Below are 7,936 nucleotides of genomic sequence, written 5' to 3'. Positions count from 1 at the left end.
CTAACAAGAATCTGAAATGGACCCCATTCTATGGAATTCCCCTCTGTGGCAGGTGAGGCAGCTGTGCGGAGCTTGGGAGAGTGGGCAACTTGCAGGGAAGCTGCCAGGCTGCGTCCTGCCCCTTGTTTGCAGCTGCATCACCATGGACGACATGCTGAGCTGCATTTGTGACACAGGAACCACCATCCCTTCCCATAAGGATGAGCTTTAAACTCCTCCAAGCGCAAGTATGAGGAACAGAGGAATAAGGGTCCCCATGCACAAGCAGCTTCGTTCAGGCCCTGCCTTCCGGGAGACCTGAAGATAGAGTTTTGCTCCATACATGCTCGAAGGCCTCAAGGGCCAGGCTCTGGGGCTATATGGACAAGCAAGGCACGATGCCATCAGTGAGGCCTCCACACACAACTGGAGGGGTCTCTACAAGCCCTGATGCCACAGAGGAAAGGCTCTGGGATGATTCCACAAAAAAGGGGCATGCATTCTGACCATAGGATCTTATACCTGAAAATGGTGCTGTCCTACACTGCAGAATACATGGCTAACACAGACAGAGAAAAGGCCACAGAGACAGGGCCACAGACAGAGACAAAGCTACAGAGACAGACAGAGACAGGGCCCAGACAGAGACAGTACCACAGACAGAGACAGGGCCACAGACAGAGATAGGGCCACAGACAGAGAAAGGGCTGCAGGCAGAGACAAGGCACTGGCAGAGGGCCAGGTAAGCAGGTCCTCCTGGAGACTGGGAGGGCACTCAGGTGCATTTTTGCAGCTGTTAAGCTGGACCTCAGGGGCAGGCAGCATGCATGGGTCAGGGAATAGGGCAGGACTTTCAAGACAGAGTCAACAAAAGGAGTAAAGAGGCGGAGACTGGGGAGTGCAAAGGGTGTTTGGGAACTCCTTGTACTTGGATCTGGCTGGAATGTCCTGTGGAGGGGGATGGAGCAGCAGTGGATGGGCCGGGCAGCGTGCCATGGCCTGAGGCACTCCATCTCCGGGTGGCACGGTTCTGGGGGCACCTGCAGGGCCAGCAGCTGAGCTGACTGCCCCGAGGGTGCATGCCCTGGGCGAAGGGGTAGGAGAGACTGGGGCTCGGCCACAGGAGAAGGCACTGCCACACACACACAGCTGCGATCCCCGTGGCTAACCACACTGGGGAGCCAGGAAAATCAAAAAGAAAGCAGCGTCCTGACGTTGGTCACAGTGCAAAACCTGAACAGAATCCCAGGCTCCGTGTGGCTCAATCTTTGTTTAAAGTTACATTCAAATAACAGACTCACTGCCAAAAAAAAAGTTTTAAAAATAACTGAATTCTCTGTTGATGTCTCCCTCTGCCTCCCTGCTCTCTCTCTTTCTGCCAAGACACACACATAAACTCAGGCGGAAATACAAGCAAAATTCTCAGCAGCACTCCTTAAAATTCTTACTTGACATCTCATACACTCCCCAAAATTCCAAACTCATAGCGGCTGCCAAAGTCTTTTTTTTTTAAATTTCTGCTCTCAAAAGTCTTTATGGGGTCAGGCTGTGGCCAGGACCTTCCCATGTCACTCATTGCCCCCTGACCTCCCTGGCCTTTCCAATGGCTGCTGGGACCCCCGGTCCAAGCCCCAGACTCACTGGGACCCAGCAAGACCTGGGGAAGGAGCTATGGAAGCCTCTGGAACAGTTTGTTCTTCCTAAGCTATGGTTTTTCATGAGGGGCTGAGCTAGGTTGTAAAGGCTTTGAAATGTACACAATTAGGGAGCACAATTAAGAAAAAGAACGTGAAATTATAAACACAAAATGAGATCAAAATTGGAAAATTATTTGGAATAGAAAAGAAATCACAACAAATCATGACAGTTCAAAAGCTGACAAATACAACAGGTGTGATAGAAAGGAAAAATTATTTTGTTGGTTAAGTGCCTGATGGTGATTGGCGCTTTGACATATTTTCTATAAAGAGAGTAGAAAACTAGTCAAGTCTTGCTTCTAACAGGCTTGTTTGATTTTATTTTGTTATTATTATTGATGTTTAGAAAATGTCCACCACTCGTGCTTGATAAAGTCATGCGAACAGGGCTGTGGTCAGATGTTTGTGGAGCCTACTGTGGGCAGACATGTTTGGAGCCTGGTATGGGGACCACACTCAGGTACGTTTCCATCTGGGGTCCCTCAGTCGTGCCAGGCTCAGAGCACCCACACTTGTGGATCTACCCTTTTGGTGCCCCTCAGAATGACCTGGGAGACTTTTCAAACATCCCAGTGTTCACTCTCCCTGGCCCAGCCTACGAGGCAGACTCTCCAGGGACCTCAGGGTCCCTCGTCTGAAAGCCCCACCCCATTGTTTGAAAGCACAGCAAACTCGAGCTCTAGAGGCCAGCCGCTGACAGGGCTGCCCCGTGTGAGGCCAGAGGAAAGCGTTTCACAGGATTCCACCTGGGTGAGCCAGAGACTCCCTGGAGAGCGCTCCCGCCGTCCTCCACAGCCAGGGCCGCTCCTCTCTCGTTCTTAGCCCCGTGCACTGCTCCAACACAGCTGTTTCTAAGCGCACAGTGGCTGCTCCCACACTCCTACCAAGAAAAAGCTGAGGCCCAGGGAGCCGTGGAGACGCCAAAGTGAGTCTGCATAATGAGACACTTTTTAAAGAATTCACAATAAACTTTCATTTGGATGTCAGCGTATTCAAATATGATTTATTCACACTCTACCAAATGAATTCGTTTTCCAGAGCTGCTATGAAGTACCACAAATGACAGAAACTGGCTTAAGACAACAGAAATGTATCCTCCCCCAGCTCTGGAAGCTGGAAGTCTGAGACGAAGGTGTCTGCAGGGCTCTTATCCATTGACCACCCTGGGTCTGTCACGGCCTGAATGCTTTCGTCCCCAATGTTCATAGGCAGAACCTTCATCCCACAGTGGTGGTTTAGGAGGTGACTAATCACCGTTGGGAGGTGGCAAAGTCATGAGGGTGGAGCCCTTGTGAAGGAGATGGGTGCCCTCCCTTATAAAAGAGGCCCCTGAGACTCCTTCACCCCTCCCGCCAGGTGAGGGCACAGGGAGAAGGCGCCCTCTGTGAGCCAGGAGCTGTTCTCCCCAGATGCGTAACCTGCCTTCGCCTTGGCCTCCCAGCCTCCAGAACTGTGAGTGTGGTGCTTTTGCTCACGCAACTGGGATGCACTGAGACCAGGCCTGGGGCAAAGCGCCATCTTATGGATTCAGGAGAGGTTGGGGCCAAGGTGGGAGAGGGTGGGGCCAAGGTGGGAGAGGGTGGGGCCAAGGTGGGGGGAGGGCTTTGTGCAGAACTCTCCCCAGGGGTTTTGCTGTGTCTGCTCCATCCTCGAAATGTCAAACGCACACTCCTAGATCTTCTCTCAGGAGACGCTTAGGAAAAAAGGCTGGAATGGAGTAGTGTTGGGGCTTATTAACGAGAAAAGCCAGAGAAATGTCCGAGGTACAGGAAAAGCCCTCAGATGCTCCCTTCAGCAGGGCCCAGGGCATCCTCTGGCCTCCCAGTGGCTGGGGCTGAGTTAAGGGGAGGCTCATTTGTCACAAGAATGGTGCAGAGGGGTCTTGGACGCAGGGAAAATGCCAAAAGAACTTGTGTCTAGGGCTCGGTGGAAGCAGGAGTGTGGACTCCAGGGTTCGGAGCCGTGGCTCCTAGGTCACCCATTGATGAGGGCAGGATTTAAGCTCATGGTGTAGGAGGGCCGCGTGGGCGCCAGCGCTAGGGGTGTGAGACGGCCTAGTGGGTGCCAGCACTAGGGGTGTTGAGGGCCGCATGGGTGCCAGTGTTAGGGGCATCAAGGGCCACATGAGTGCCAGCGTTAGGGGCATGGGAGGGCAGCATGGGTGCCAGGGCTAGGCACCCCTCCCACTTCAGAAGGACTTTCAACTCCCGCCTCGCTGCCAAGCCCACTGCCTGGGGAGGGGTCTGGAAACCATCCTTGAATTTGCCCCCTGTCTCCCCATTCTTAGCATCATCCTGACTCTTCCTTGGCCCTCCTCACCCCAAAGTCCCAGAATGCCAGGCTGCTGCACAGATGCCCCCTCACAGCCCAGAACCCCGGCCCTGCCTGTGCAGGGGCAGTACCCGTGTGAAGAAAACATGGGCAATGAGAAATGTCAGGTTCCCAAATTCCTGAAGGACAAGATCTCTATCTAACTGCGAAAGTTTCAACGCAGGTCGAACGTGTTTTCTCAGACAGGTTTGGTATTTGCATCACAGGAATTTGGGCTCATAGAGACCGTTTAGCCTGAGCTACAGAGCAGCAGGACAAACAGCGACAGATGTTTGGAGTTAGAGCTCTCGGGATCTGAAGCCTCCTACAGATGGTGAGGAACCCCGCCTGGGAGCACAGAAAGCACATTAAAGAGAGCGTCTGCGGGACACCTGGAGGGGCGGCAAGGTATGTGGGCTGAGGACGCCCTCCCCCAGACTCCCATGCAGCCGCTTCCCAGGCATCGTGTGCACAGGGCACTGACTCACTCATCCTCTCTTCCTCTCGCACCTGGGACACTTCTTTACCAAGCAGCTAAATGACAAAGCCACTAGGATTAAAAGCCCTTCCTCACATGCCCTCAGAGTAGGAGGGCTGGCTCTGCTCCATCCCAGCTCGCAACGGTGGGAGAAGAAAACATCTTATTCCTGGAGGGTGGGCAGTTGTCTTCGGCGGGGTCAGCCGTGAGCTGTGTGCAGACATGGTGCAGTGTGTGTGCTGGGATGTGGCGTGGCCCCCAGCCGTGTCCACTGCCCTGTGTCTGAGCCCAAACCTCCGTCCTGCAAGTGCCTTGTCATTCAACCGTCGGCCTTTGACTTCATTCTCCCGAATGTTGTTTCCTCTGTTCGGTGATGGTATTGAAAGTCTGATAGAGTGCTAATATAAATAAGATCAAGCAAGAGAAGTGCTAAGCCCAGTGTGAGTGAGTAGCAAGCCCTCAGTGAAGGCATCCAGGGCTTAGAAGGGAGTGATGTAAGGCTGTCAGACCTGAGGAAGTTCCCCCAGGGTGGGAGTGCTATTTTCAAACAAAATTGTTTTTTTCCAAATTCCAGCATTCAGAATATTTCCCAGCGCACTTCAGGTGGAAAACAAGCAGCAAGGCTACCCTTTCATACAGTTGGTGTTGGGTTACAGAGCAGAGTGGGTAAAGACCAAGAGAAACTCAGTCTCAGGAGAGGCACCATGGGGCCATTTCCCTTCAGCCATTGGCACTGCCACCCCTGGATCTTGGGCAGGGGCATTGGGTTCCCTGCTCCCTGCGCCCAGAGAGCTGTGAGTGCACGGAGCTCTCATTCATTCCTGACGGCTCTGCTTGGAGCACACAGCTGGGTGTGCAGAGCGTGGGGCTCGGCTGACATCAGCATCTACCTGGCGATGCAGGGAGGCACCTGCCTCTACAGAGTCTGCATGTGGGCCTGTTATCCCAGACTGCATCCTGTAGAGTCAGAAGTAAAGCTGGTATGAGCGTCTGTATGCTGCGTGAATGGGTGAGACCCACCAGAGATGCTACTCGGGGAGGCCAGGGCCGTGGCGGTGGGAGAGCTCTGACCCAAGGCCTCTTCCCGCAGAGGCCGATGCCCAGCAAGGATCTCACCACAAAGCTCGTCCTCAGCATGGCAAAGGGGCTTGATGCTAAAACAGGACGGGGATGTGGGGGTGATTGAAGAAGAAGAAGGGAGTGGAAAACCACACCCTGCTCTGTCCAAAGCTCAAGGAGATGGTGAAATCAATACCTAAAGCCCTGGTGGCTGGCATGAGGAAACTTTAGAAGTCCGGGGGTCTGAGGGCACCCTCCTGGTGGGTGGACGGGACAGAAGAGGGCTGAGGAGGTGCCCAGGAAGGCTCAGTTGGCTCGCAGAGGGCGCCGGGCTGGTGGCATCAGGGAGGGAGAGGGAGCAGGCTGGACCTGCAGCCCTGTGGCCACCACGCATCCCAGCGTGGAAAGGACTTGAGTGCCATGTGGTGTCACACCACACTCTCTCTGTTTTCTCTATTTTAGAAGCTGGTGATGAGAAGAGCCCAATGCTGAGCCGTCTTTGTGGCTGCTGGATTCGTCTGTTCTCTCAGGGCTGTGAAGGAACACCTGAGACGGGGTAACTGACAAAGCAAAGAGGTTAATTGGCTCATGGGTCTGCTGGCTGTATAGGAAGCATAGCAGCTTCCGCTCTGAGGAGGCCTTGGGAAGCTTCCTCCCGGCAGAAGGTGAAGGGGGAGCAGGCGGGTCACATGGCGGGAGCAAGAGGAAGAGAGAGGGTGGGAGGGAAGGTGCCACACACTTTTAACAACCACATCTCGTGAGAACCCACTCACTGTCACGAGGACAGTACCAAGAGGGATGGTGCTAAACCATTGGCGGGAAACTGCCCTGTGAACCAGTCGCCTCCCACTAGGCCCAGCTTCCAATGCTGGGCCCACCCTGTGGCCTTACTTCCCTTGATGACATCTGCAAAAAGCCTACTTCCAAATAAGGTCACAGCCACAGGCACGAGGCTTAGAACACAACGATTACAAACTTGAAGTTTAAAGCATTTTAAAAAACAGACCAGGAGGCTTTGGGAACGTGCTCTGAGCCTCTTCTTTACTTTCTTTGTGGTTCTGTGTTGACTTGAACTCATCAGTGTGTTTGTCTTGTGTGTTTTCTCGCACACCTTCTACGCATGAGTTCCCCTAGGGCAAGGACCCCACCCCATACTTACCTATCTGAGGAGTCAGGGCACAGGGTAGGGGACAAAGGTCACTGACCAACTCCTGCTTCCTTCTCACATCTCTCCAGCCCCCATTCAAAGGACCCTCCATTTTCTGCTGTGAAATTTGTTTATTTGTGGTTGGACTCTCTGCTGGTGGCCAGCCCTGGTGTCTGACGTTCGGAATGTGGTGTTATGCTCTTGCATGTTGTGCTTAGAAAGGCTTTTGTTGGAAAAGCCTGTGTGAAGCGGCCGGCACCTGTTATGTGAGCACATGTGGCTCTACGCTGACTTGTTGTCATTGGGCCCTGGGGAGTGACGGAGAGAAAAGATAAATTGGGAAGGAGAAAACCAGGTGTGGAGTAAAAAGATGTGAAGAGAGCAGAGCTGGACGGGGGGACAAGTGAGGAGGCTGGGCATGAACTGCGATCTGGAGAGACAAAGAGGAGGGGGTGCCTGTGTATTTTGTGCAATTCAATGACCCAGGTTCAATTCTTACCTTCATTCCACTCTGAGCCTCAGACCCCCATTCATAGAAGGGACCTGTGCCACACAGCTCATGAGTCAGGAGAATTAATGGGACCGATGGAGCCTGTGACTGCTTGGCTCCAATGACAAGCACACAGTGAGAAGCCAATAATGCGAATGCTTTCTGCCATTCGCACCGTTTTCATTTGTACGTCACTCTAGTAAGACTAGTAAAAACGTTCCTCTGTTGAACAAAAACGCTTTAGTTGAAAATAAAGGAGTTTGTCTCTTGGTGGAAGATGAAATATTCACATTAGCTTCAAGGATTTTCTTGTAATCACATTGCGATCTTAGCCCATTTAATGCAGCATAATACATACCCAGTCATTTCAAACAAAGTCCGTATCAAAAATGACACTTTGGAATTTTTTTCTTAAAATAAGCAATGTGGGGGAAATTAACTCACAAAGACATTGAATGCTAAAAGGAATACCAAGCCACCAATAAATGAAAATAGAATATTAAAGACACATTTTCCAGGTTAATATTAAAACAAACAAGGAGGAGAATCCATGAACTAGACACATTTTGAGTGGCTATAGTTCTTAGAGCAACAGGAGTGTAGCAGCTAGGGAGGAAATTAGAGAAAAATTAAGTAGTAGTCATTTCACGAAATGAATATACAAAGACCACCCCCTAAAGGAATTACTGAATATATTCTTCTATTCACAGTAGCAGGAAACAGACTGACATAGTGAATTAGAAAGAGCTGAGCAATACCCATTTTCTAAAATGGAC

The 7,936-nt window shown here is 52.0% G+C and overlaps 1 long non-coding RNA gene across 1 annotated transcript; it reads left to right on the top strand.

Moving 5' to 3' along the window:
• The first annotated feature begins 3,041 nt into the window (after positions 1 to 3,041).
• Positions 3,042 to 7,391, top strand: LOC108542532 (uncharacterized). The gene is made up of 3 exons (XR_001889304.1): positions 3,042 to 3,128; positions 4,214 to 4,394; positions 5,986 to 7,391. It is a non-coding gene; the product is annotated as an uncharacterized LOC108542532 (long non-coding RNA).
• Positions 7,392 to 7,936: the final 545 nt, after the last annotated feature.

This window comes from Rhinopithecus bieti, unplaced genomic scaffold (genome assembly GCF_001698545.2).
Source record: "Rhinopithecus bieti isolate Rb0 unplaced genomic scaffold, ASM169854v2 scaffold_1017, whole genome shotgun sequence".
NCBI lineage: Eukaryota > Metazoa > Chordata > Mammalia > Primates > Cercopithecidae > Rhinopithecus > Rhinopithecus bieti.
This window is presented reverse-complemented; position numbering and strand designations above follow the sequence as displayed.